This window comes from Hemicordylus capensis, chromosome 15 (assembly GCF_027244095.1).
Source record: "Hemicordylus capensis ecotype Gifberg chromosome 15, rHemCap1.1.pri, whole genome shotgun sequence".
NCBI lineage: Eukaryota > Metazoa > Chordata > Lepidosauria > Squamata > Cordylidae > Hemicordylus > Hemicordylus capensis.
In genome coordinates, this window is record NC_069671.1 from 12,118,173 (window position 1) to 12,145,599 (window position 27,427).

Below are 27,427 nucleotides of genomic sequence, written 5' to 3' on the forward strand. Positions count from 1 at the left end.
TGAAAAGGGCAGAGTGTGACTAGGGCTAGTTGTACAGTTCCTGGTTAGTTGTTGGAAAAATCTTGTTGGCTCTGCAGCATTAGGCATTGATTTAAACTGGCTCCGGTGCCTAATGTTTGGCATGGGATTGGGCATCGAGAATCCTCCCTGGGGTGTCAACATTTGGAAATGGGGAGATCTTGGTCCTCCTTCCTGAAATCTGAGAATCCATCAAAGAAATCTAATGGAGGCTACTGATTTTAAGGTGACTGCCCTCCTCTGGGGTGGCCCATTCATGAGATGAGGTGAGGCAGTTGTGCCCCAGGGGGCAGATTGTTGGGGTGCCACAGCAGGGTGGCAAGGTCCTCCCTCCCACCATCGGAGCAGCTTTTTGGGACCAGTCTGAGCTTTGTGAGGAGAGCCTCTCTCTGCATGCCTTGCAAAGCTTGCAAGAAGCACAAGGAGAAAAGGGGTGGCTGTTGCCAACCTTCCCCCGTCCCTGCAGCACTTTCAAGGGCTGGTTCTGAAAAGGGGGCTGGCCTCCACCAGGGCTGGCAGCATTTGGCCCCTTGCCTTGGGCACTGTCATGCCTTGGGCCACCTTTGTCCCTTCTCCACACTTTGGGTCCTCTTCTGATCACCATTTTTGGCTTTGGTCCACAGATCTTTTGCTGTCTAATGGTGGTTCTAATCTCTGATGATCCTCCAGTCCTAGCCGTACTGATTTAATAGTACTTGCCAGATCTATTAAATAGCCAGGGTCATCTGGACAATGGTGGTTGTGGTGGATTTCAATCAAAAATAGGGGGAACACTAAAGGGTCTCATTACTAAAATGTGTAGTGTAGACTCACTTGAAGAGCTAGGAAAGTAGTCCTGTTTCTACCCCACTCGCTACCTATATGTTCACTCTCCCCCATTTTCCCTTCTGACTTCTGAAAGGTCAGAATTAGACCTTGTTTTCACCTTCATCTTCTTTGAACATGTGAAGGGAAGTGGATCGCACTGGATGGTCCTTCCTACCTCTGCTCATCTGCCCTGGCCTCTGCGCTCACAATGGAAGGCAAGATCGGGCCCTGCAAGCTTATAGTTGTACAGGCACTCAGTAACTCGTTTTTGTCTTCTACTAAACATGTGGGGCTAAGGACAGAGGAGCCCAATTCTGCTCCCCCTCTATATGTTCAGTTAACATATGAAGATGTAGGTGAGAGCATCAAGTGTCGGTGGCCAAGGGAAGGGCTGAAAACCAGCTCTCTAGTTTTTCCATTTCCTTGTGAAAATTGTTGCCAAGGAATTGAGGAGCCAGAATCTTCACATGCTAGGACCAAGCCTTGTGAGCATCCAGGGATCATGTGCGCTCAGACTTTAGAGCAAGCCTGCTCAACCTAGGCCTCACAGCTGTTTTTGGACTACAGTTCCCATAATTCCCAGCCACAGTGGCCAATAGCCAGGGAGTATGGGAATTGTAGGCCAACATCTACAGGAGGGCCGAAGTTGAGCAGAGACCATAGGAGGAAATAGGAGTGTGCTCCATTGGCTTCTGTAGTTGGCAGGCAGAATCAAACCAATTGGAGTGGCCAAGCCTTCTGCTTTTCCCTGGTTGAAAGACTGTCTCGCAGCTGATCTCTGGTGGATCCTGGGTGAAAGAGAGAATTTAGCAACTGACCTCTGAAGCAGCCTCCTGACTTGCCGCAGGTCTGGATCAGGGTATAGCCACCCAGTCCCCAAGTTTTATGGTGACTGTCATCCTATTTATTCTTTATAGGTATTTAGTTATTTACCTTTATATCCTGCAACTCAGCCTATCAAAGTTCCCCTTTTGTTAACATCATTTTGTAATTTTGTACTGTTTAGTTACACATCACTTTCTGCCATTTTAAATTTTCTCATCTGCTTTAGCCCTGCTGATGAAATGGCAGGATTCTTTTATTTGTGAAATGTGCTTCTTTGGATTCTTCATTACCATTGTTGATTCTCTACATTTATCTTCCTGTCCCAGGTTTTTATGGCTTCAGAAGCAGTTATTATTATTATGTATACAAACAGGCTTTATTTTTGGCCAGTGTGCATGGAATATAAACCTCTTATTTCTATTTTTAGTCCTCTTTAGTAAGGCTAAATTGGGTTCACTGATGCCTCGCGGACCAGATATTGAAGCGGATTGCCTTGACGTCTCCAACCAATTTTCTGTCTCTGCCAAACGTGTTTATCTGTCTTTTGTCATTGCTTTTATCTGATAAGGGTTTGTCTTCATGTTTTCAGCGAAGGATGAAATAGACTACACTCTGGTTTGCAGGGTTTCTTATAGGGTATCTGGGATGTAGAGCAGTGGCTAGAGCAGGGCTGCACAACTTCTGCCTTCCTGCAGACTACAGTCTCCATAATCTCTGGCTACTGACCATTGTGGCTGGGGATGATGGGCATTGTAGTCTAAAAACTAAGAAAGGGCTGAAGTTGTGCAGCCTTGTGCTATAAAGTGCTCTTGAAGGCATGCAGTAAGGTTCAACAGCCAAAGCCATGGAGATGATCTGACCGTGTGCAATGCCCACTGCTTTCAGTGCTGCAACACTGACAGGTGCCCGCTTGTCACTGGGGAGATCCCCACAATGTACAGTGTGCTGGTGTGAATTGTGGCATTCCTGGGGGCGGCAGTGGAGTGTCTGGGTGCGTGATGCCCAGCAACATCCTGGTGATCATCTTGGGGAAGGTAAGGTTATGTAGACTTCCTCCCCACCCACCCTCCCAAACAGCCGTGTGAATGGGCCCAATGTCTTCTAGCCACAGTCCTCCATCTGTAAAATGGGAGTACATGATAGTAACTTACCTCACTGAGTTCTTATGAAGAAAGACACAATAAAGACCATAAAGCTTTTGTTAACTGAAAGCTCATGGAACATAGTGCCTATGAGTGTGAACTGCAAAGAGGAAATTACCTAGATTCCAGTGGTCGTGATTGGCATAACCCCTTATTTAAGAAGCGTAGATAAATGTAAATGAAATAGGAGCTTATTCTTCCTCTGTATTTCTTCTACCTCTATTTTCTTCCTCTCCGGACTCCAGTCCTAGCAGGCATCCTGTCCCCCCTAATGAAAGGGGCTTATTTCAACCTCACCCCAGGATGCCTAGAAGGAGAAAGAGGCCCAGCTCCCCTTCACCTTCCTCTTTCTTCCAAGAAGCTCCCTCTCCAAAGTGCCCTGCTCCACAGCAGCTGCCTTCTCTTCCATCTGGGCCCCCCCTCCAGCCTCAAAGGAGGTCCCCTCTGGCCCACGCTTGCTTGTAATTCCACATAGGGTTCCCCCCTTACAAGGGAGGTCCCCACTGATTCACGCCTGCCTTTAGAGGGGCTTCTCAACCCTGTCTCAGACCATGAGGAAGGATTGAGTGGAAATAATGATGATGTTGCTTCCTTGTCAGATAAGGAGGAAGGAGAACTCTCTGATGAAAATACTGTTAATCCACTCCTGTCTTCCTACCGCCTCTTCTCTTCTCCTGATTTTGAGGTTATGTCATCCAAGGCAAGGTGTGCTATAAATGATGTAACTTCTATCGAAACTGCTCAAACCGCGCCTTCTCTTGATCATAACTTTTCTCCCTCCAGCTCTGTCCCAGTAGCTTCTGTTCCCTTTACTCTTCAAGGACATTGTGCTAGCAGAGTGGGCATCTCCTGCCTCGTCCAAGGCCTTGGGTCCAAGGATGGCTCTTGGAGAGTGGTTCTAAACCTATGGTCACTCAATTGGTTCATCCGCAAGCGAAAGTTCCATATGGAATCTCTTAGTTCAATCAAAGAATCAATCTTACCGCAGGACTTCCTGGCTTCCATCAACCTATCCGAGGCTTATCTCCATGTACCTGTCCTCCCCATTCATCGACAGTTCCTCAGGTTCTACTACAATGGCCACCACTATCAATTCAGGGCCCTCCTTTTGGTCTGTCATTGGCTCTGAGGGTCTTCACCAAGATAATGGTGGCACTGGTTGCCAACTTCCGGACAAGCGGAGTCCACATATACCCGTTCCTGGACGACCTTCTTATTCAAGCGTCCTTGTTCACTCAAGCCCAGGATTTGGTTTAGCGCACCCTATCAGTCCTCACCTCCCATGGGTTTATGGTGAACCACCAAAAGAGTCACCTGTTACCATCTCAGACTATCCAATATCTAGGGGTGAACTTTGACACTCGGCACCCATCTGTGTGTCTGCCACAGGAACAGTGGCAGAAATTGGACTCCCCAATCCATCCTCTTCTTCAGGCAACATTGGCAGACAATTGGCCCAATTGCTCGGGTTAATGATGTCATGCCTTGAGTGTACCCTGTGGACACGCTGGCACAGTGTGGCACTCCTGGCCTCTTCAGTGACTCCTCCTCCCCTTTCAGGAGGACATCATGGCCTACGTCCACAGAGAAATCTTCTTGCCATTGAAAGTCCATCAGTCCCTCTGATGGAGGAAGAGCGGGATATAAATGTAGTAATAATAATAATATTGTTGAAAAGTCTCCCCCCTCATGGTCCCAAATCGTGTGCTAATAACCACAGATGCCAGCCTATCAGGCTGGGGGGCTCACTGCAATGGCCAGTATGCCCAGGCCATTTGGACACCTCAGGAAACAACATCAACTGGTTGGAGCTCCGTGTGACTCGTTTGGCCATACTCCACTTTCTCCCCATGATCCACCATGCCAATGTCCTCGTGCGCATGGACAATGTGACCGCCAAGTCACATGTCAACCGACAGGGGGGCACCCGGTCCTGAGCCCTCATGGCAGAGGTTGACAAACTCTTCCTATGGACAGAGCAGCATTTCACATTCATAGTGGCGGAACATCTCCAGGGCATGGAGAATACCCAGGCCAATTGGCTCAGCCGTTGCACGATAGACCACATGGAATGGTCACTTCATCGAAAAATCTTTCTCCAGGTGGTGCATTGCTTCAGACAGCCACTGGTGGATCTCTTTTCTTCCCTGCACAATAATCTCCTCCACAGGTTTTTCTTTCATTTCCTCTCACCTCGTCATGGCTGCTGGGTCTCCTGTACACCTCTTCCCCCACCGCAGTGATCGGCCGATTTGTTCCAAAACTCCGCGCCAAAAGGATGGAACTCATCCTAATAGGCCCATTCTGGCCTCTGAGGCCGTGGTTCTCTGATCTTCTACAACGTCTGTTGCCCCTCCATGGCACCTGCCTTGCTGACGGAACCTTTTCACTCAAGGTCCCCTCCTGCACCCAGAGCCTCAGTGGCTCCAACTAGCTGCCTGGAAATTGAATGCACTTTGTTAGCCCAAAAGGGCTTTTCCCCCTCAGTTCTAGAGACTATCTTGGCCTCTAGAAGATCCTTTATGAACTGCATTTATCAGACCTCGTGGGCAGCCTTTTCCAGGTGGCCGTGCAGGAAACATGTGTCTCCCTTGTCAGCGAGTGTTTCCGAAGTCCTTTCCTTCCTCCAGTCCGGTCTTGACATCAGCCTCTGGCCCACCACCCTGAAGTGCCAGACCTCGGCCCTCTCTTCTATTCTGCAGCTTCACTCTGGTTCTTCCTTACAACTCCATCCCCATCCTCGGAGATTCTTAAAAGGAGCATCCAATTTGGCTCGACTTGCTATTCATAGATTCCCTGCCTGGAATCTTAACAAAGTCTTCGGTGCTCTCACCAAAGCCCCCTTCGAGCCTCTGTCAGAAGTCGATCTCCATTTTCTCTCTCTTAAGGTCCTCTTCTTGGTGGTTAAAACTTCTGCCTGCAGGGTATCGAAACTGGGAGCTCTGTCTGCGTGGAAGGAGTTCTGCGTGTTCCAATCTGATGCAGTCATCTTGAAACTAGAGCCTACCTTCCTCCCTAAGATCAATACTACCTTTCACTGGTCGCAGGACATTGTTCTTCCCTCCTTCTGCCCTTCCCCAACCCATCCCAGAGAAAAATTGTGGCACTCGCTGGATGTGTGACGTGCACTCCGCATCTACTTGCATAGAACTAGGCCTTTTCAGCGCTCAGATTCTCTCTTCGTTTCCTTCTGACTGTCATCGCTAGGCACTAAAGTTTCCAAAGCCACGGTCTCGTCCTGGATAAAATCTTGTATTTCCTTGGCTTATAAGTCCTTCAGTCTCCCACCACCTTCTAGTATTACCACGCACTCTACCCGAAGTGCAGCCACCTCCGCAGCCTTTGCTGCCAGTGCTCCCTTACTTGAGATCTGTAAGGCGGCCACCTGGTCGTCTATCTCGCCATTTATCAAGCACTATAAGATTTCTTCCTTTCATTCTTCATGAGAGGCTTTGGGCCGCACTATCCTCCAGCAGGTGGTCTGACTTGCATCCTTTCTGGTCCCACCTGTCTTCAATTCTTAGCTTGGGTATGTCCCATACTATTGGAAGATAACCTTCTCGGGCTGTGGAAAAAGAAACATTGGACTTACCATGAAGGGTTCTTTTTCACAGCTGAAGAGGTCATCCGGCCCACCTTAGGATGCTCGTTTCCTTTTTAATGCGTTGGTTTATGTCCAGGGTACGCATTGTACCTGGGTGGAGGTGACTTCTGGGGCATTTTAGCTTTATAGGCTTTTAGCCCTTTTTTTGTCTTTTTTGCCTCTTCTGTGTTAGAACGAATCCTTTCCTTTTCTATGGGAGCACGTCAGTCCCAGAAGTGGGGCTGGGTTATCTCCCACACACTATGCTAACCATGCCTTCAGTTCTCTTACTGGTCCTGTCTTGGAGCATGCTCAGTCCACAACCCATACAATTGGAGGATGACCTTCTCGGCTGTGAAAAAGAACCATTCATGGTATGTCCAATGTTTCTTTCCCCCTTTGCTAAGCAGGGTCCACCCTGGTTTGCATTACATTTGAATGGAAGGCTACATGTGAGCAGTGTCAGATATTCCCCTCAGGGAATGGGGCTGCTCTGGGAAGAACATCTGCGTGCTTGCATGCAGAAGCTTCCAAGTTCTGTCCCGGGCATCTCCAAGGTAGGGCTGAGAGAGATTCCTTCCTGCAATCTTGGAGAAGCCGCTGCCAGTCTGGGTAGACAGTACTGAGCTTGACGGACCAATGGTCTGACTCAGTATTTGGCAGCTTCCTCTGTTCCTAATTATCAGTTATGGCTACTTGTATTGCTCATGCTGACTGTGTGAGCAGAATGCGTGCCGATAGAGCACTGAACTGTCTCTGACCGCAGCGGCTGCGGCATGTACGCCAGGAGACGTGGAGAGTACTGTGGCACCGAACAATAAGCCAGTGGATGACACGTTATTTTTCTTGCACAGATAGACAACTCCTGTGAGCCCCAGGTAACGTTTGAGCTTTTCAGCAGAGTGCTACACAGTGATTGATTTTGATAATTACCCCTCTCATCCCTAGCTTGTGATAAGGTGGTGTTTTCCTAGGGAAAACGTTGATTAAAACATCCTGCCTCTTCTAATTGTTAGAAATTCTATTCTTTCTTTTCTTTTCTTTTCTTTTCTTTTTAAAAATCCTTTTTATCAATCTATTTAGGAACACCCATGACTGAACAAAGTAATTTGATGTTGGAATGGCTTCGGCTAATTGCTGGGATTTCCTCCCATTATCTTTGCAGCTTCTCCCCATTCCCCTTAAGCCCCCTCCTCCCACCCCAGATTGACTTAGGCCTACTTTGGTTTGGGTGTTTGGTTTGGTTTGGGGGGGTGTGTGTGTGTGGGCGGGAAAATACTTTGGCTGTTACAGTGACGGCGGTGAAATTCCAATAGCTTGTCTTCCAACACGCTCCCTCTTCCCGTGGTGTAGTGGTCAGAGTGCTGGACTAGGACCGGGGAGACCCGAGTTCAAATCCCCATTCAGCCATGAGACTTTTTGGGTGACTCTGGGCCCGTCACTTCTCTCTCAGCCTAACCTACTCCACAGGGTTGTTGTAAGGAGAAACCTAAGTATGTAGTACACTGCTCTGGGCTCCTTGGAGGAAGAGCAGGATATAAAATGTAATAATAATAATAATAATAATAATAATAATAATAAATATATGCTGCCTGGCCTCTCTTTGTCAGTTTTACTCTAGGGTAGAGGTTTCCAGCCTTTTTAAAAAGACAAGTGTCCCTCTTCTGTTGCAAACCTTCAGTTCAGGTGCACCACAAAGACTGAGATATAGATAGATAGTGTGTGTGGCATGTATTCATTCTCTCTCTCTCTCTCTCTCTCTCATACGTGACTGTTTACTGCAGTCACTGGTGTACATCCAGACTAAGTTAATCCTGAAATTACTAGTGAAATTAATGGGACATATTTACTTGTCCTGTTCATTTCAATGGGAGTACTCAGTGCTACTGTTCTGCAGCTTGTCAGGCAGGTTGAAGGGAGGGGTACGCTGAGCTTCAGCATGTAGCCAGCCAGCCAGGAGCAGAAGAAGAGGATCGTCCGCCCTCTTCCCTCCCTCCCTCCCTCCCTCTCCTATATTGGCTTCAAGCCAGCCGTCTTCAGGTGGGGGACAAATCGTGCAGCTCCAACGTGGGGAGGCAGGGGGGCTCTGAGTACCCTCGAGGAGCCAGTTAAGGACGAGGTGGGGAGGGAGAGAAAAGTGACATCGCACCCACAGATCGAAGGGGGAAGAACTCCCAGGTGCTGGTAGATTTACTCAATGTTTTAATTGCTTTACTTTCATGAAATTAGTTAAAACACAAACATTGTGACTCATTTTATCTACCCAAGAATTGCCTCTGAAGAAGAGCACTGCCTCGAAACATGAAAGGCAACACTAAGCTAATGTTATGAAAGTAAACCAATAAAAACATTTATTCTAAATCTAACAGCACCTTGGGAGTCCCCCCCCCGCCGCCCTTTTAGCCATTCAAGTAGGGGTACTCCTCTTATTATTATTATTATTTTAGTATATTAGGTTTTTATACTGCCTTTCATTAAAACAATCTCAAGGCGGTTTACAAAACATTAAACACAGTAGTTTGTTTAGGAGTTTTGTTCTGGGTAGCAGTATCAAGGCAGTGTCTGTGCACATGCATTCAGAGTGGGGCCTTCCTGATTCATCCTGAGTGGGGTCTTAAAATTAACTAGCGGATATCAGAAAATGTGTGAGCATGCACCCATGGGCCTGCCTTAGAGGGAACAGTGAACCCCTGCCCTAGGGCAAAGGTCCGTGGGACACCAGTGGTCCACAAGTTCCATCCACATGGTCTGCAGAAATTTTGCAGAACCATTGAGAATACCCATGATTTGCCCTGCCCTTGGTTTTTTAAAAATTGTTTTCTTTTATATGAGTTCTGTGCTTTGATTTGTTTAAATAAAAAAAAAAAGTGTATTAACCCCAAGCAATTTTCAGGTGATACACACACACACAAAAAGTTTGAGGATCTCTGCTCTAGGGGATAGTTTGACATGTGTACCTGCAGCTCTCACTGCTTGATTATGTAAACCTTGATGGCTTTAAGGGAGGCAGAAGGCTCAAACCAGGGAATCTGAGAACTTGCCAGGCCCATAGAGGAGAGCATTCTTTTTCCTCCAGCAGCCAATCAGATGCTTCCAGGAAGGCCACAAGTGGGTCATGAAAAGAACAGCCCACCCTTGTCTATCCCTGGCATCTGGTAATTGTTGGTATGCTGCCTCTTATTCTAAAGATTGTATTTCTAGCTAACTTGAGTAATCATTATTGATGGACTTCCAGTGTGATCCCAAGTGTGTTTATTCTGAAACAAATCCCTCTGCGTCCCAAGAGATCTTACTGGGGCACAGTTTGGGCCCCAGATGTTGGATTACAGCCTTGACCATTAGGGCTGGGAATAAATGGAATTGTAGTCCAACATCTGGGGGCCAAGATTGGGACCTTCTGCCTTCACAAGTGTCTTTAGGATTGTAGGCTGCTGCTGCTGCTTCTTCGACTACTACCACCACAACCATTTATATAGCACTTTTCAACAAAGTTTCCAGAGTGGTTTACAAATAAAAATAAAGAATAAAGAAATAAGATGGTTCCCTGTCTCCAGAGGGCTTTAGATTTTTATATATCTAAAAAAGAAATATAAGATAAACACCAACAGCAGTCACTGGAAGCATGCTGTGCTGGGGTTGGATAGGGCCAGTTGCTCTCCCCCTGCTAAATATAAGAGAATCCCCACTTTGAAAGGTGCTTCTTTGCTCAGTTAGCAGGGGACTGAATGTATCTGCTACTTATTCCCTGAATGTATCTGCTACTCCAAAAAAACACTTTATGCTCACGGCCATATCCTGTGGTGCTGCTTTCTCTCATGAGAATTAGGAATAGCCTTGTCTGATGATACTCATATGAAAGAGTTGAGATTAATACCCTTTAACAGCTCAGAGCCCCCTGTGCATATGATAAAAGCTGAAAAATCACCTGCATGTTCTCCCTGGTGAATTTTCTCTGGCCTAAGACTATTATGGGCCTTTAAAAAAAAAGTGTATAATGAACCCAGCACTTGTGCTAATGCAATTTGTCCTGTTTTTGATTCCCAGATTCTTTTATTATAGATGACTTTGGACTCGTCAATGCCTTTCTGTCTGTCTCCATCCATCTTTTAAAGTCCGCAATAATAATAATAATGATGATGATGATGATGATGATGACGACTCGATGTCTGGATAAAACAAACCAGTCAATAACACCTGTCTGACTGTGTAAACAAGAAATAATAAATAATATAATGGTGGACTTTAAAAAATGGATGGAGACAGACAGAAAGGCATTGACGAGTCCAAAGTCATCTTTAATAAAAGAATCTGGGAATCAGAAACAGGACAAATTAATTACATTATTATTATTAATTTACACAGTCAGACAGGTGTTATTGACTGGTTTGTTTTATCCAGACATCGAGTCCTTCTCAAGGACCTAGGATTGCTGAATTTTATCAATAATGTTGTTGCTGTTATTATAGATATCGTCGCAGAATATAGGCTGTTTCCAGTAATGTTGCTTTTTGTAATTGGCTGATGGTGATTTCTGTGGCCCCTATGGTGTTGAGGTGCTCTTCAAGGTCTTTTGGAACTGCACCCAGGGCGCCAATGACCACTGGGATTAGTTTGGTCTTTTTCTGCCACAGCCTTTCAATTTCAATTTGTAGGTCTTTGTATTTTGTGATTTTTTCGATTTCTTTTTCTTCTGTTCTGCTATCCCTTGGTATTGCTATGTCGATTCTTTTAATTTGTTTTTCTTTCTTTTCGACTACAGTTATATCTGGTGTATTGTGTGGCAGATGTTTGTCTGTTTGTAGTTGGAAGTCCCATAATATTTTTACATCTTCATTTTCTTCAACTTTTTCAATTTGATGGTCCCACCAATTTTTGGCTGCAGGTAGCTTGTATTTTTTGTTCCAGTGTATCATCCCTGCTACCTTGTCATGCCTTTGATTGTAGTCAGTCTGTGCGATCTTTTTACAACAGCTGATGAGATGGTCCACTGTTTCATCTGCTTCTTTACAAAGGCGGCACTTGCTGTTTGTTGTTGATTTTTCGACTTTGGCTCTTCCTGCTCTTCCTGTTCTTAGTGCCTGTTCTTGTGCAGCCAGTATTAAACCCTCTGTTTCTTTCTTCAAGTTGCCATTCTTAAGCCTTATTATTATTATTATTATTATTATTACTACTACTACTACTACTACTACTACTACTACTACATTTATATCCCGCTCTTCCTCCAAGGATCCCAGAGCGGTGTACTACATACTTGAGTTTCTCTTTTACAACAATCCTGTAAAGTAGGTTAGGCTGAGAGCAAAGTGACTGGCCCATAGTCACCCAGCTAGTTTCATGGCTGAATGGGGATGTGAACTCGGGTCTCCCCGGTCCTAGTCCAGCACTCTAACCACTACACCACGCTGGCTCTCATTAGGAATTAAAAAACAATGTTTTTAAAAGACATTGGTTGTATGCCTCTTAGCTCTAGTTTTGTTGTTTATGCAAGGGAATTAGTAACTATTTTTATTTTCAAGTAAATGCAGATATTGGCTAATGAATACATATACAATTGCTGACTTCTTCCAGCTATTGTAGAGAAGAAGTGGAGAATCTCCCCCAACACCCACCCTGCTCTGGCTTTACAATAGGAATTGGAGCTGCTCCAGGCATCTCAAGGAAGGCCTAATTAAGGGCTGATGCCATAGGAACGCTGTGTTTTGGTTCCCGTTTTAAAATGTTTGGACAAGAACGTCCTTTTTGTAATTGCACCTTTTCAGTCTTCCACCTAGGGTGCGTTCACGCCATCTGCCTCTCCCAGGATGTGTCCTGGGAGCAGCTGGTACAGTCTGCACCCTATTCTGGGTGGAGTTGCCATTTGGGCACTGACTGCCAGATTTTAGTGCTGGGAAATGAACATCTCATTAAACCAGACTGGTCTTTATGTAGTCCGCAGGCCACGGGTGCAAGCCTGTGTCCATATAACTGCTCTAGGTGCTCCCTGCCACACCTCTTGTGCTTGGCGTGAGTTCCAGCTGATTTGTGGCTCACGCTTAATTTTATTGCTTTTTAAAAAGTGTTTACGCCTGCCAAGTCTTTTGCAAAGATTCCTGGGGCAGTGAGCAGATATAAAGATACTGCAATACAGTCCTAACAAAACTATAAAACAATTGGCAGATCACAATTCACAAATAGCAGCAGCAGCAGACTGTGTTAAAAGCTGATCTTTGGATTCCTTCCAAAAACCAGCAAAAGGGAGGTTGTTGAATAGACTCAGGGTAGGGTAGCCAAAGCGAAGGCATCACAACCAAAAAGTCTCTTCTCCTTGTGGCCACCCACCTCACATCAGAAGAGTGGGGGACTCATTTAGGGCTGCCAGAGATCTCGTTAACGTGCCAGGAGTGTGTCCGCCTAGACTGTCGGGTGCTGGCATCCAAATTTTGCTTTTAAATAGTCATGGTAAACCCATTTTAAATGTGTTGTGGTGTTCATGAGTAAGGACATTTCCCCATGGTCTGGAACACAGCAAGCTGTCTTATATTGAGTCAGACCCTTGGTCCATCTAGCTCAGGCCTGCTCAACTTAGGCCCTCCAGCTTGGACTACAATTCCCATAATTCCCAGCCACAGTGGCCCATAACCAGGGATTATGGGAGTTGTAGGCCAACATCTGCAGGGGGGCTGAAGTTGAGCAGCCCTCAGTATTGCCTACACAGACTGGCAGTGGCTTCTTCAAGGTTGTGGGCAGGAATCTCTCTCAGCCGTATGCCTGGGAGGGAACTTGGAACCTTCTGCATGCAAGCAGACAGGTGTTCTTTCCAGAGTGGCCCCATCCCCTAAGGGGGATAGCTCACAGTGCATGCACACACACACTTAATCCCCTATTCAAATGCAAGTCCCTTGCTAACTTGTCAAAGAGGCACCTTTTAACGTGGTGATTCTCTTTATTTAGCAGGGGGAGAGTAACTGGCCCTCTCCACCCCCAGCATAGTATCCCTCCATTGACTATTGCTGGTGTCTATCTTATGTTTCTTTTTAGATTGTGAGCCCTTTGGGGACAGGGATCCATCTTATTTATTTATTATTTCTCTGTGTAAACCGCCCTGAGCCATTTTTGGAAGGGTTAAAAATGGATAGAAATTGAATTAATATAATAAAAAATAAATATGTCAGGGTGGACCCTGCTTAGCAAAGGGGACAATTCATCCTTGCTCTCATCAGACCAGCTCTCCCAACCCTCCCTGGAGATGCTGCCAGCAAGTGAACCTGGCCGTTCTGCCTGCAAAGCGGATGCTCTTCCAACGGCCCCTGCCCCTGCATCTGCTCGAACTCACCCCCAAGAACTAGTGCATGCTGGGTGCTGCCCCAGTACTCTACATTGCAGACTCTGGATCCCTCTGCTTCCATGTGCCATCGAAAGGCCAAAGGAGGGCTTTGCCTGGGATAGCTTAAGCTGTCCTGTGGGACTTTGGATTATTTGTTTGACAGCCACCAGCTGGTTTTCTTTTTGAGTACGGCTCCGGCCTAGTCAGTGACCAGTTTCTTAACACGTACATGTGTTTACCCAGTGACAGAGAGATCTCACGGTGTGCTCCAGTGCTTACATATTTTATTACAATACAGAATGGTGGGGTGGCTCCCCCCACCCTTTAGTCTTTGGCACGTTATCAGCAGAGAATTCCCACCACTGATGTCTGCGACAGTCTTTTCCCGCCATGGTGGAAATACAGCAAGTCCCTCCCCTGGGATCTCTTAGCTGCTAATAGCTTATTATAGCAGTAGTGGGGCGGGCGGGCGGGCGGGCGGGGGGGGGATCCCACCCCACATTTGCAAAGGAAACCGTTCTTCCCAGATAGGCACGGTAGATGGCTTCCATTCCTAGGGAAAAGGCAAAGCCGAGTTGGTGGTCTCATTGCTACTTTGGCATGGAAATGGGAAGCTTCTGATCTGGGTACTTCACTGCTGCTTGGCACAAGGTGAATTTTTCCTCATGGGAATCATTCCCTGCATGAACTTTATGTGAAACCTGTGTAGTCTGGCGATTGGAGTGTTGACTTGGACTTGAATGGGAGAGGCCTGGTTCATCCGATGCTCAGCTGCAAAACCCATTGCGTGACATTGGTCTCTGACCAAACTACCTCCCAGGATGGTTGTGAATTGAAAGGAGTTTGTGTGTGTGTGTGTGTGTGTGTGTGTGTAAGTAAGCCACATATTTATTTATTTTATTTATCTATCAAATTTGTACACTGCCCCAAACTTTCATCTCTGGGCAGTTAACAATAGCATAAAACAAGTTAAAAACTTATACAAAAAAATTTAAAATAATTTAAAAATAAGCCAGAGATTTATTATCTGGTTAAATTTTTAAAAAATAAACCAGGCAGCGGCCCCAGCCCACCCATGGAGGCCAGGCGGTGGTGGGCCCAGCTCGCCCGTGGAGGCAAGTTGCCCGTGTGAGGCTGGGGCAGGAGGGAACCGAGCAGTGAAACTGATTGGCTGGGCTGTGGGAGCGCCTGATTGGCTAAGGTGCACCCAGGAGAATTGGCGGCTGGGCGGTGGGCCAGGCCACAGTGGCGTCCCAAGCCGTGGCGGCGGGAGAATTGGCTTGCCGGGCAGCCGCGGCGGCAGTAGTGGGCTATGGTCGGGCAGCCACGGAGGCGAGATGAGGCGGCAGGTCCAGTGCGGCAGTGGGTCTGGCGCGGAGGCAGCGGCAGGCCCGGATGCGAGGTAGCGGCGGACCCGGCCATGATGGCGGCCGCACTCGGCCCGGCCGGAGACTGAGGCGGGAGGAGAGAGAGGTAGCCGGCCCCAAAGAGTGCACAGTTGCTCTGTGCGGGGTCAGCTTGTAACTCTATAATTCTCTTGGGTGTGCCTTGGAATGTGCATCCCAGCGCCCAGCTGATTGGCTGGGGTGGCGGACGGGCCTGATTGGTTGAAGCGCACCCAGGAGGATTGGTCGCCATGGCAGCGGCAGGCCTGGCTGCAGAGGCAAGGCCCAGGAGGAGGAGGAGGAGGAGGGGGGAGAAAGGGGTGGGGCAGAAGTGGCAGTGGGGAGGAGAGGCGGCTGGGCCTGGAAGTGGAGACTGGGGCAGAGGGTGGGGGAGAAAAGGGAACCGCCGGCCCCAAAGAGCACACAGATGCTCTGTGCAGGGTTGGCGAGTTGTGAGAATAAAACACCCTGCTGCCACCAGGCTGTTAGGATACAGGCTAGGATGTAAATAGCATAGGCGGATAAAAAGTCCACATACCTACCTGGGTAATGCCGTCAACCGGGGCAGAGTGGATGCGTCCGAAGGTCGCGTGCTCACCTGCTGCCCCACCCCACCCCACCCCACCCTTCGTCCCCGGGTTCCCCAGTCAGTGTCTTGCCACCTCTGGGACGGCTCCTCCCGCTCCATGGCTCCCAGGCTTTGCCCGTCCGCTAGCACAATAAAGCCATCACCGCCTGGCGCTGGCTTGTGCTGTTTTTATAGCTTGCAGCAGCCAGACGAAGCTGAGGAACGATCCCTGCAGCTCCTTGAATGTTAGGAACTGCCATGGAGAAGGCGGGGGGCTGGGGGGCTGGGGGTGGGCCAGAGCGTGGCAGCCCGGAGAGGGGAGCAGGCGTGCAGGCTCCACCGTTGAGGATGTGGAGGCCTGGTGGCGGAAGAGCTGAGCTGGTCCTCCATGGAGGTGGCCAGGGGCCTGGAGTGATAGGGGAGAAGGGGGGCTGGAGGTGTGGCGGTGGACGCGGCCACCTTGACAGCACAGGCCGCTGCCACCATTGCTACACCGCCTGCCTCGGGTCCCCAGTACCCTCTTTGGGGCTGGTGCAGCAAATCTGCGAAAAAGGGGATGTGCCCTTTGCTTCCTCTCCTCCCTCCTACCCACAAGCATAAAAACAGCCTCCGGAAACAACTCTCCATCAAACCCAGCCAGATGAAAGGAATTCGTGACTTATGGAAATGCAGTCTCTTTTAGAAAAGAAAAGAAAAGAAAAGAAAAGAAAAGGTACTCCTGCAAAACTGCAGCGAGAGTGGATGATAAAGATCTGTCCTCCCTGAGTGTTAGATGCTGCAAAGGAAATGGTTTTTTGAGAGAGAGAGAGAGAGAGGATGTTGGACTGGGTTTAGCCCTAAGAGAGCTGAGACTTAGCAGGGTTTTGGAGCTGAGCGATTGAACCAAAAAATAAATAAAATCCCCGGCCCTGCTCTTTGCCGTCGTTCCCCAGTCTGCTTGGATGGCAGCCAGGGTTACCATAGCTACAAAGAGTTATTCCTCGCTGCCAGCACCCGGAGCAGGGGGAGAAAAACCACTCATACTTTTTTGGATTCAAAACAAGTGAAATGGGGCTTTATGTAATACTGTGTGTTTGTAGGCCAAGGCTGGCTGGCACACTGAGAAAAGGCTCTGGGCTTTTGTGTCTCGTTTTCCTGGCTGGGATGGGCGATGCGGTAGAAGAATCGCCTCGCTGGCTAGAAGCAGAGGGAGCTGCCGTATCCGGAGTCAGGCCCTTTGTCTGTCTTGCTCAGCATTGTCTGCACTGACTGGCAGTGACTCTCCAAGGCTCCAGGCAGGAGTCTTTCCCAGCCCTACCTGGAGCTGGGAACCTGGAACTCGGAATAGAACCTGGAACCTCCTGCAACTTGCTTTCTGCACACCCAGACCTAGGAAGCTGCCTTACCCTGAGTCAAACCACCAGTCCATCTAGCTCAGGATTGTCTACACTGACTGGCAGCAGCTCTCCAAGGTTTCAGGCAGGAGTCTCTCCCAGCCCTGCTTGGGGATGCTGCCAGGGTTTGCGACTGGAACCTGCTGCACGCAAGCAGATGCTCTACCACTGAGCTATGGCCCCATTCCCTAAGGGGAATATTTTACAGCAGGCAGTGCTCCTATGTGGTCACTCATTCAAATGTAAACCTGGGCAGCCCTTGCTTAGCAAAGGGGACAATTTGTGCTCGCTACTGCAAGAGCAGCTGTCCTCCTTTGTCGGCCAAATTTCTCTGCATCTCTCAACTGGGCATAAAGGTGTCCCCAGCCTCCGAGGTACACTTCCATTGAGCCATTATGGCAAATATTTATTAATCAATCAATCAATTAATTAATTACATTTTATATCCTGCTCTTCCTCCAAGGAGCCCAGAGCGATGTACTACATGCTTATATTTCTCCTCACAACAACCTTGTGAAGTAGGTTAGGCTGAGAGAGAAGTGACTGGCCCAGAGTCACCTAGCAAGTCTCATCGCTGAATGGGGATTTGAACTCGGGTCTTCCTGATCCTAGTCCAGCACTCTAACCACTACACCACACTGGCTCTCCTGATAGCTGTCCTGATAGCTATCAGTAGGTCGGTCTTCCTCCATGAACCTGTCTCATCCTTTTTTTTTAAAGCTGCCTAAGCTATTGGCCTTCGTCATGTCTTGTGGCAGTGAGTTCCATACTTTCATCCTCCATTGTGAGAAGTTTTCTCTTCTGCCTAGACTGACTTTCCTGCTGATTAGTTTTGTTGGACTACCCCTGAGGTCAAGTGGTGTATATATAAGGGGGAGAGAGAGAAATCCACTCTGCACCTTTCACAGCTTTCTGAATGTTGGTTGCATTGAAGGGGGAAAGGCTAGCAAACTCGCAAGGATATGATGCTAAGATGCTCACAGTACCAACCACAAGGCCAGTACAAACGCCTAGTAACCAGTTGCAGTGGGAGAAGAAGAAGATTTCCCCTAAAGGGAGCTGTAAGGAAAGCAGCAAGAGCCCTTATGCAGAGTGCTTGGAATTCTGCAAATGCCTTCTTGTTTTTATTTGTTTATATACATAGCACTCTTCAGGGGAAGGTTTCCCAAAGCAGTTTACATAGGAGAAGGAGCAGACCCTCCTAGGGCTCATCGTCTAAAAAGTGACGCAAGGGAGGCACCAGCGGCAGCCACTGGGGATGGGCGCCGTGAATAGGGACACTTGCTCTCCCCCTGCTTAAATATAAGAGACTCCTCGCTTTCGAAAGCTGGCCTTTGCCAGCTTTCGAAAGGGGCATTGCTGTAATTGGCTGGATTTGTTTTTAGCCACTTTGTTTTGCACTAACTTAGTTTTGTGATTGTCTTAGGAACATAGGAAGCTGCCATATACTGAGTCAGACCATTGGTCTATCTAGCTCAGTATTGTCTTCACAGACTGGCAGCGGCTTCTCCAAGGTTGCAAGCAGCAATCTCTCTCCGCCCTATCTTGCAGATGCTGCCAGGGAGGGAACTTGGAACCTTCTGCTCTTCCCAGAGCAGCTCCATCCCCTGAAGGGAATATCTTACAGTTCTCACACTTCTAGTCTCCCATTCATATGCAACCAGGACAGACCCTGCTTATCTATGGGGACAGGTCATGCTTGCTACCACAAGACCAGCTCTCCTCTCTTCAAGGGCAGCTCCATGAACAATGCATTTCAGTCGTCTGGCCATGGGAAGTTTCCTTCATCCTGAGTCAGACTACTGGTCCATCTGCCTCAGTATTGTCTTCACTGACTGGCAGCAGCTCCCCAAGGGCTTCAGGCAGGAGTCTTTCCCTGCCCTGCCTGGAGATGCCGCCGGGGATTAAACCTGAGACCGTCGGCATGCAGAGCAGATCTCCTGCCACTGAGCCCCAGCCCCATAGGGAGAACCTCAGACGTGCCTGATTCGGAGTCCGACCCTTGGTCCGTCTAGCTCAGCACTGCCTGCACTGGCCGGCAGGGCCTCCCCGAGGTTTCAGGCCGGAGGCTTTTCTCATTGTCCTGGGAGATGCTGGCGAGGATTGAACCTGGGACCTTCTGCATGCAAGGCAGATGCTCTGCCCCTGAGCTACAGGGGTGTATGTCTGCGCGCAGGTGCATGTGTGCGCATACACACAAACACCCGGGCGCTCTCTCTTTATAAAATATGTATGTGCGTCTGTGCCTGAATCTTTCTTTGTCTTGCTGCTCTCAGGATGCAGCGACTGTGCCTCGCGCTTCCTCTGTGAAGGCACAGAAGCGCTCGTGAACCAGATCTGACAATTCCAGAGCACTGCGGCATTCCCCGAGGCCCTTTATCTGGGAATCAAAAAGGCCCTCTCCGGCTCCCCTGCCTCTCCTTCGGAGTACAAGTACTTTCCCCTCTCCGGTTTCCTGTCGGCCCGTCATACTGCTAAAATTGAAATATCAAGAGGTCTGTAGCAGCAGGAAGCCATATCAGTGTGTTGACACCTGAGGGAGAGATTTTTCTATTAGCTTTTATTTAAAATAAAACGAGCCCTCCGGTTTAGCCGGGAGAACACGAGCTCAATAATGTATGAAAACCCGACCGCAGCTCCTAGAGAGCCTGTCTCTCCCCCTGTGCCCCCACCCCACACATGCACACTCCCCTGGGATTTAAAGAAATAGGCGGCGGGCTGGAAATCCAGAGCTTGATGGTGGCTGTAATTTAATAGGGAAGTGAGTCAGCTGTAACGGGGGGAATAAATCTTGATTTGCTAAGCAAGCTGAGAGGGAAATAGGGTAAAGGTTGGGTCTCACTCCCCCCCCCCCCCCAGTGGTCCACCACCACTGTGTGTTAAATTTATAAGAGAAGGCTGCTGACTCTGACTTTTAACAGTTACGGCGTCACTAACTTGTGTTGAGTGCATGTGAGCATCTTAGTGGGAGATGAATGTTTTGCTGGCTCAGACCAAGGTCTTTTTGCAGAAATCCCCACCACCTCCTGGTGGTGCCATAGAAATTAGCCACTTGCCCAGCAGCTTCTCTTCTGCCACCCCCTCACGTAGGGCAAGAGAGCTGCTCTCGTGGTAGCAAGCATGACTTGCCCCTTCTGCTAAGCAGGGTCTGCCCTGGCTTACATTTGAATGGGAGACATTCACGTTCTCTGGGAGGAGCACCTGCTTGCAACCTTGGATAAGCTGCTGCCAGTCTGGGTAGACAATACTGAGCTAGGTGGACCAATGGTCTGACTCAGTAGAAGGCAGCTTCCTCTGTTCCAATGACATGGATGCAGATCCTGTGGTACAGGCACTACCTGTGGGAGTTTCTTGCATGGCAGGTCCCCTGGAGATGATTGTTGGTGACTATAGGCAAGGGCCTGTGGAAAATCCTGGCTGGTTATTTTATGTTATGATTAGCTGCTCTCTGTGCATGCGGGAAGTTTCTTTAAAATGGCATGCACTTTATCTCTCTGTTGTTTTCTAAGCTGCCATGAGAGCCCATGAGTGGGATTGGAGTCAAGTTGGAAATCTTACAGTGGTAACCATTAAAAAACACTTTGGGTGTAGCATGCAAAGCATTGCCAGAAGGTTTTGGCCATCACCAATTTAGGGGAAATGCGATTACGTGTCAATTGTAATTAACCCCTGCTAACTGGGCATCTTTTTCAAGTGGTGACTCTCTTAACAAGGGGAGAGCAACTAACCCAGTTCAGCCAGTGGCTGTTACTGGATTCAGTGTTCCCTGTCACAGGGATTCCCAGATGCTCTTCACTACACTTTCCAGCTCTAATGGCGCTTGGCTGGGGATTATGGGAGTTGTAGTCATCAGCATTTGGGAATCCAGGATCCCTGTTTTAAAGTGTTGGGCCGTATCGAATGTGTGTACTTAAGTCTGGGGACAAGGGATAGACTGGGACTTCTGTTGGTGTACTGATTGCCCCGCTGCTCAACCGAGTCCCTAACTGAGTGGACGGATTTGGTCTCGGACTTAGTGTTGGAGTCCCCCAGGCTTGTGGTGCTGCGGGACTTCAATGTTCACTTTGGAACCGATTTGTCCGGGGCGGCTCAGGAGTTCATTTCATAGCAGCCATGACGACTGTGGGCCTATCCCAAGTGGTCTCGGAGCTGACACACATTGCTGGTCACACGCTTGATTTGGTCTTTCACTCTGATCAGGGTGGTGTTCCTTGGGTGGGAAATCCTGTGATTTCCCCATTGTCATAGACGGACCACCATCTGGTTAAGGTTGGACTCACAATCACTTCCCACCTTCGCCGGGGTGAGGGACCTATTAGGATGGTCCGCCCGATAAGGTTATTGGATCCAATAGGATTTCAAGAACCTTTGGAGGGATTTAGTGTCGGCTCTGCCGGTGATCCTGTTGATGCCCTGGTGCCCAGCTCCAGACAGTCTTGGAGGAAACTGATTATCTTGACCCATTTCAAACTGGCTTTTGGGCTGGCTATGGGGTGGAGACTGCCTTGGTTGGCCTGATGGATGATCTCCAATTGGGAATGGACAGAGGAAGTGTGACTCTGTTGGTCCTTTTGGACCTCTCGGCGGCTTTCGATACTATCGACCATAGTATCCTTCTGGAGTGTCTGAGCGGGTTGGGAGTTGGAGGCACTGCTTTGTGGTGATTGTGCTCCTATCTCTCAGGCAGGTTCCATCAGGAGATTTGGTGCAGGGTGCTATCAGTATGCTGATGACACCCAAATCTATTTCTCCATGTCAGCATCATCGGGAGAGGGCATACCCTCCCTTAATGCCTGCCTGGAGTTGGTGATGGGCTGGATGAGGGATAACAAACTGAGACTGAATTCAGATAAGACGGAGGTACTCATTGTGTGGGGTCAGAACTCGAGAGACAATTTTGATCTGCCTGTTCTGGATGGGGTCACACTTCCCTGGAAGGAACAGGTATGCAGTCTAGGGGTGCTTCTGGATCCGAGCCTTTCCCTGGTCTCCCAGGTTGAGACAGTGACCAGAAGTGCCTTTGATCAGCTTCGGCTGATACGCCAGCTGTGTCCGTTTCTTGAAGTGAACGACCTCAAAACAGTGGTACATCTGCTGGTAACCTTCAGACTGGATTACTGCAATACACTCTATGGTGGGGCTGCCCTTGTACGTAGTCCGGAAACTACAGTTGATTCAGAATGCGGCAGCCAGGCTGGTCTCTGGGTCATCTCGGAGAGACCATATAACTCCTGTATTGAAGGAGCTACACTGGCTGCCGATATGTTTCTGGGCAAAATACAAGGTGTTAGTTATAACCTATAAAGCCCTGAACAGCTTGGGCCTTGGGTATTTAAGAGAACGCCTTCTTCGTCATGAACCCCACCGCCCCCTGAGATCTGCTGGAGAGTTCCGTCTGCAGTTGCCACCAGCTCATCTGGTGGCCACTCAGGGACGGGACTTCTCCGCTGCTGCCCCGAGGCTTTGGAATGCCTTCCCTAGTGAAATAAGAGCCTCCCCATCTCTGACAGCTTTAAAAAAGTCTTTAAAGATGCATCTGTTCATCCAGGCTTTTAATTAGTATTGTTTTAATGGTTTTAATGCTATTTTAAAAGACTCTTTTAAAATTTTTAAATTGTTGTAATGTTTTAACCTTTTCATTTTTGCTTTAACTAATGTTTTACCTTGTTTTTATTTTGTTGTAAACCTGCCAGAGACTTAAGTTTTGGGCTGTATAAAAATATGTTAATAAATAAATAAAATCCCTGTTACAGGGAACAGAATCCAGCATATTCTCTTTTGTTTGTGAGCCCTTTTGGGATAGGGAATTGTTTTCTCATACCTTTTCCTGTATTGCCACTGGGAACTCTTTTGCAGAAACATGGCATGTAAGTATTTTAAATAGTAATAATTGCAGTTACTGGCAATGACTTGACTGGAAAATGCAATTTCATGCCATCACAACAATGAAAAAGAAATAGTTTCCATTGGAGTAGGGCAAATGTGATTATGCATAATTGCAGTTTTGGGGGAAAAATCAGTTGTCACTGTGATAGGGTAATTGTGGTTACACTGAGTGTATGAACAGTAAATCTGTCCATCTTTAAGGTGCCACATGACAGCTTTATGTGACCACATTCTGCGTCTTCAGGCTGTCTGTCTTTTAGCATATCCTCCTTTCGATGTCCGTTCCCCTTCCCTAAGAGTCGCTGTAGATAACGGCTTGTCTTGTTTCCCAGTCTTTGTTCAAGATTCATATCCATGTGCAATTTGCAGTAATACTGTTGAAGCAGCAGCTGAGAGGCTTCTTAAATAACCCAGAATGACGTGGAAATGACATCTATCTATAAATCAACCCAAATTGTAGACATCTGAGGAAGATTTGCACTTAATCTAGCTTACTTCAATCTTGTGCTTTATGTAAAATGACACAAACGTCAAACTGGGACTGGGACTCCCCTTGTCGGAGCGTGTCTCGGCGAGAAAGGAAGCATCAGGCAGGCCCTTGTGTGCTGTCGACTGTCGGGAGCCACGCTTGGAATCCAAACAGCCTTGTAAGCCAGTTGATGGCCCCTAAAAACCTGCTCACCCAGCTATCTGTATTTTAGTTTTTCTGGCCTAGAAGAAACAGTTAGCTGACTCTTGTGAAGATTCCTTGCTTCTTGGGGAATGTCGGCGTTCGGCAGGCTCAGACCCCCAAGTGGGGGCGCCTAAAATAAATCATCTTAAATAAATCAATAAATCATCTTATTTATTATATACTAGCTGGGCCGGGTGCAGAGCATCTGCCCCTCTGGCCAGCCCGCCGACCCACCGCCATCTTTCCCCCCCTACCCCCTGCCACATTTTGGCCGGCCGGCTTCGTCTCCACTCCCCTCCCGCCGCTTTTAGGATGACGGACTGGCCGGCTGGCTTCTTCTCCCCCCTGCCCACTTCTCCACCCCCACCCCCGCTGCTTTTAGGTTGGTGGGCTGGCCTGCTTCTCCCCCCACCCACACTGCTGCTTTTTAGCAGGTGGCTGCCCGCCGTTTTTTCACCGGCCGCTACTGCGGCCGCCATTTTCTTCCCTCCCTCCCATACTTGTGGCTATCTGGCAGCTCTCTGAACCCTTGCGAGAGGGATTAGCCACGGGTACGTCTTAGAGAATTAAATATATAGAAGATTTTTCTATGTAAACCGCTTTGCAAACTTTTGTTGAAAAGTGGTATATAAGTAGTAGTAGTTAGGTTTCAGGTTCATGGGGTGCTGATGGGGAGGAGGGCAGGTCCTGCGATGAATTGTTGCCTTTGCTAAGCAAGGTCTGCCCTAGTTTGCACTTGGATGGGTGGCTACATCTGAGCGCTGTGGGATATCCCTTAGGGCAGTGGTTTCCAGCCTGTATTTCTCCAGATGTTGCTGATCTACAACTCCTATAATCACCAGCCACAATAAATTATAGCTAGGAATGATGGAAGTTGTAGTTCAGCAACATCTGATGGAACCCAGGTTGGGAACCACTCCCGTAAGGAATGGTGCCATAGCTCAGTGTTAGAGCATCAGCTTTGCATGCAGAAGGTCCCGGGTTCACTCCCTGGCAGCATCTCCAGGTAGGGCTAAGAGAAACTCCTGCCTGAAACCTTGGAGAGCCATTGCCTGTCCGTGTAGACAGTATTGAACTAGGTGGACCAATGGCCTAACATGGTAGAAGGCAGCTTGCTGTGCTGCTGTGTTTCTAGTCTAAGGGCAATACTGTAGCCCAGGGTAGGCGCGGATCAGGTTTTAGAAACTGTAGTCAAAGGCAGATTGCATACTCCTAGGTCTGACCTGCTCAACTATGGCCCCTCAGCTGTTTTTGGACTACAGCTCCAATAATCTCCAGCCGCAGTGGCCAATAGCAAGGGATTATGGGAGTTGTAGTCCAGCATCTTCAGGCTGGCGCATGCCTGTCCTAGGTACACAGGAAGGCATGGTCGGCGGAGTCTGACCATTGATCTGTCTAACTCAGTATTGTCTCCTGCCAACAACTCTCCAGGGTTTCAGACAGGTGTCTTTCCCAGCCATATCTGGGAATGTGGGAACTTGGACCCTGCTGCAGACAAAGCAGATCTTCTCCCTCTGAGCTATGACTCCATCCCTAGTATGTGCAAGAGGTCAGGTTCCAGGTGGGAAGCGCAAGTCTGAGGGCTCAGAGGCAGATGATGTCGCCCAAGATAGAGGTTTAGTTTTTTGTACCCCAAAACTATGCTTCACATTTTGTTTCCAAGCAGGCCACCTATCCTTGCCGCCTCCTCTTCTGCACCCTGACCCCCCTCCCCCCGCTCCAACCCTCACAGAGTCAGTAAAAGATCTCCAAATCGATCTGTCCTTTTTCTTTTTGCTGCTTACATCATCGCCAGTAATTGACTGTCTGGGTGACTCATGTTGGGAACGTGTCTTTTTCTGAAGTCAAGACTTGCTCTAATAATAGTAGCTAATGAAGAGACTTTGCTAGGACTAAGTGGACCCAGAGTTCTGTGGCAAAGGCATTGCAGAGGGAGAAAGGACAGGCTGTCCAGAAGTTCTGCGGCCACCAAAAGGACTGAGTCCATCCGGTCATGGGGAAGAGGTTTCTTTCTTTGCCTTTGCCATATGTGGGTTTGCACTCACTGAAATAAAACAGGGAGAAATTATGTATGTATGTATGTATGTATTTGATTTCTATACCGCCCTTCCAAAAATGGCTCAGGGTGGTTTACATAGAGAAATAATAAATAAATAAAGATGGTTCCCTGTCCCCAAAGGGCTCACAATCTAAACAGAACCATAAGATAGACACCAGCAACAGTCACTGGAGGTCCTGTGCTGGGAGTGGAGAGGGCCAGTTACTCTCCCCCTGCTAAATAAAGAGAATCACCACGTTAAAAGGTGCCTCTTTGCCAAGTTAGCAGTAATGGAACTTGTTTGTTTTTTATCATATTTAAATACTGTCCAAAACCTATGTCTTGGGTCGATTTACAATAAAATGATACAAACTGAAACAAAATTGAAATGTTAAAACATTAAAATAATTTAAAATGTAACACAGTGTTAAAAACTGTAAATCTAATTAAAAGCCTGGGTGAACAAATGTGTCTTAACTGCCTTTTTAAAAGTTGTCAGAGATGGGGAGGCTCTTATTTCAGCAGGGTGCACATTCCAAAGCCTTGGGGCAGCAATGGAGAAGGCCTGTCCCTGAGTAGCCATCAGACAAGCTGGTGGCAACTGCAGATGAACCTCTTCAGATGAACTCATTGGGTGGCGTTGCTCATGGCGAAGAAAACGTTCTCTTACCCAGGGCCCAAGCTGTTTAGGGCTTTATAGGTTACAAGTATTTTTCAGCCCGTTAATTTAACGGGCGCTAGTCTGAGCCCTCAACCACCGTCTCCTCCCACCTGGGCCCACCGCCTCCTTCGGCCGGGGCCGGCGCCATCCGGGGCCGCCGCCGGCCTCCCCGGCCGGGCCAGGCCCCCCGCCACCTCAGGGCTCCCTTACCCTCCCCACGGCCGGTCCGGTTCCGCGGCCGCCGCCTCCGGGCTTCCCGCGGCGGCCATCACCGCCAGCGGGCCCAGTCCTCCCGCTGCGGCCAACGCCGCCAGCGGGCCCAGTCTCCCGCCGTGGCGGCTGCCACCAGCAGGCCCAGTCTCCTTGCGGCCACTTCCGCCACCATCGGGGCCAGTCGCCCTGCCGCGGCGGCTGCCACCAGTGGAGCCCGCCGCCCCGCCACGGCCACCGCCGCCTTGCCTGCACTCCTGCGGCGGCGGCCACGGCCTCCATCGGGGCCAGTCGCCCCAGTGCGGCCACCGCCGCCTTGCCTGCATTGCTGCCGCGGCAGCTGCCGCCATCGGGGTCAGTCACCCTGCCGCGGCCATCACCTCCAGCCTTCCTTCCAACATGGCCGCCTGTGTTCCTGCGGCTGTATCTTTCTCGGACATTCTGGGCATGCGCTCTGCGCATGCCCAGAACAGCCAAGAAAGACACAGGCAGGGACAAGGGATTACACTCTAGGCCTTTATTATAGAGGATGACCAACACCTTGTGTTTTGCCCGGAAACATATCAGCAGCCAGTGTAACTCCTTCAATACGGGAGTAATATGGTCTCTCCTAGATGACCCACAGACCAGCCTGGCTGCCGCATTCGGGACCAAATGTAGTTTCCGGACTATGTACAAGGGCAGCCCCACATAGAGCGCATTGCAGTAATCCAGTCTGGAGGTTACCAGCAGATGTACCACTGTTTTGAGGTCATTCACTTCAAGAAACAGACGCAGCTGGTGTATCAGCCAAAGCTGATAGAAGGCACCTCTGGCCACCACCTCATCCTAGGACACCAGGGAGAGGTTTGAGTCCAGAAGCACCCCAGACTGCATGCCTGTTCCTCCTCGGGAAGCATGACCCCATCCAGAACTGGCAGGTTAAAAAAAAAGGCTGTGTGTGTTGGAGCCATTT

General features: G+C 48.8%; 1 protein-coding gene across 10 annotated transcripts in view; it reads left to right on the forward strand.

Annotated features, from left to right (window-relative positions):
* NCOR2 (nuclear receptor corepressor 2) overlaps positions 1–27,427 on the forward strand; it is a 318,459-nt gene that overhangs the window by 54,039 nt on the left and 236,993 nt on the right. Inside the window, exon 1 of one of the 10 annotated variants that reach the window (XM_053279148.1) lies at positions 9,524–9,540. The exons of 8 other annotated variants lie outside the window; for them this stretch is intronic. The gene's annotated coding sequence lies outside the window, so the exon portion shown is untranslated. Of the gene's footprint in view, positions 1–9,523; positions 9,541–15,974; positions 16,344–27,427 lie in introns of those variants that run through there. One more of the 10 variants, XM_053279147.1, reaches the window with a different exon arrangement.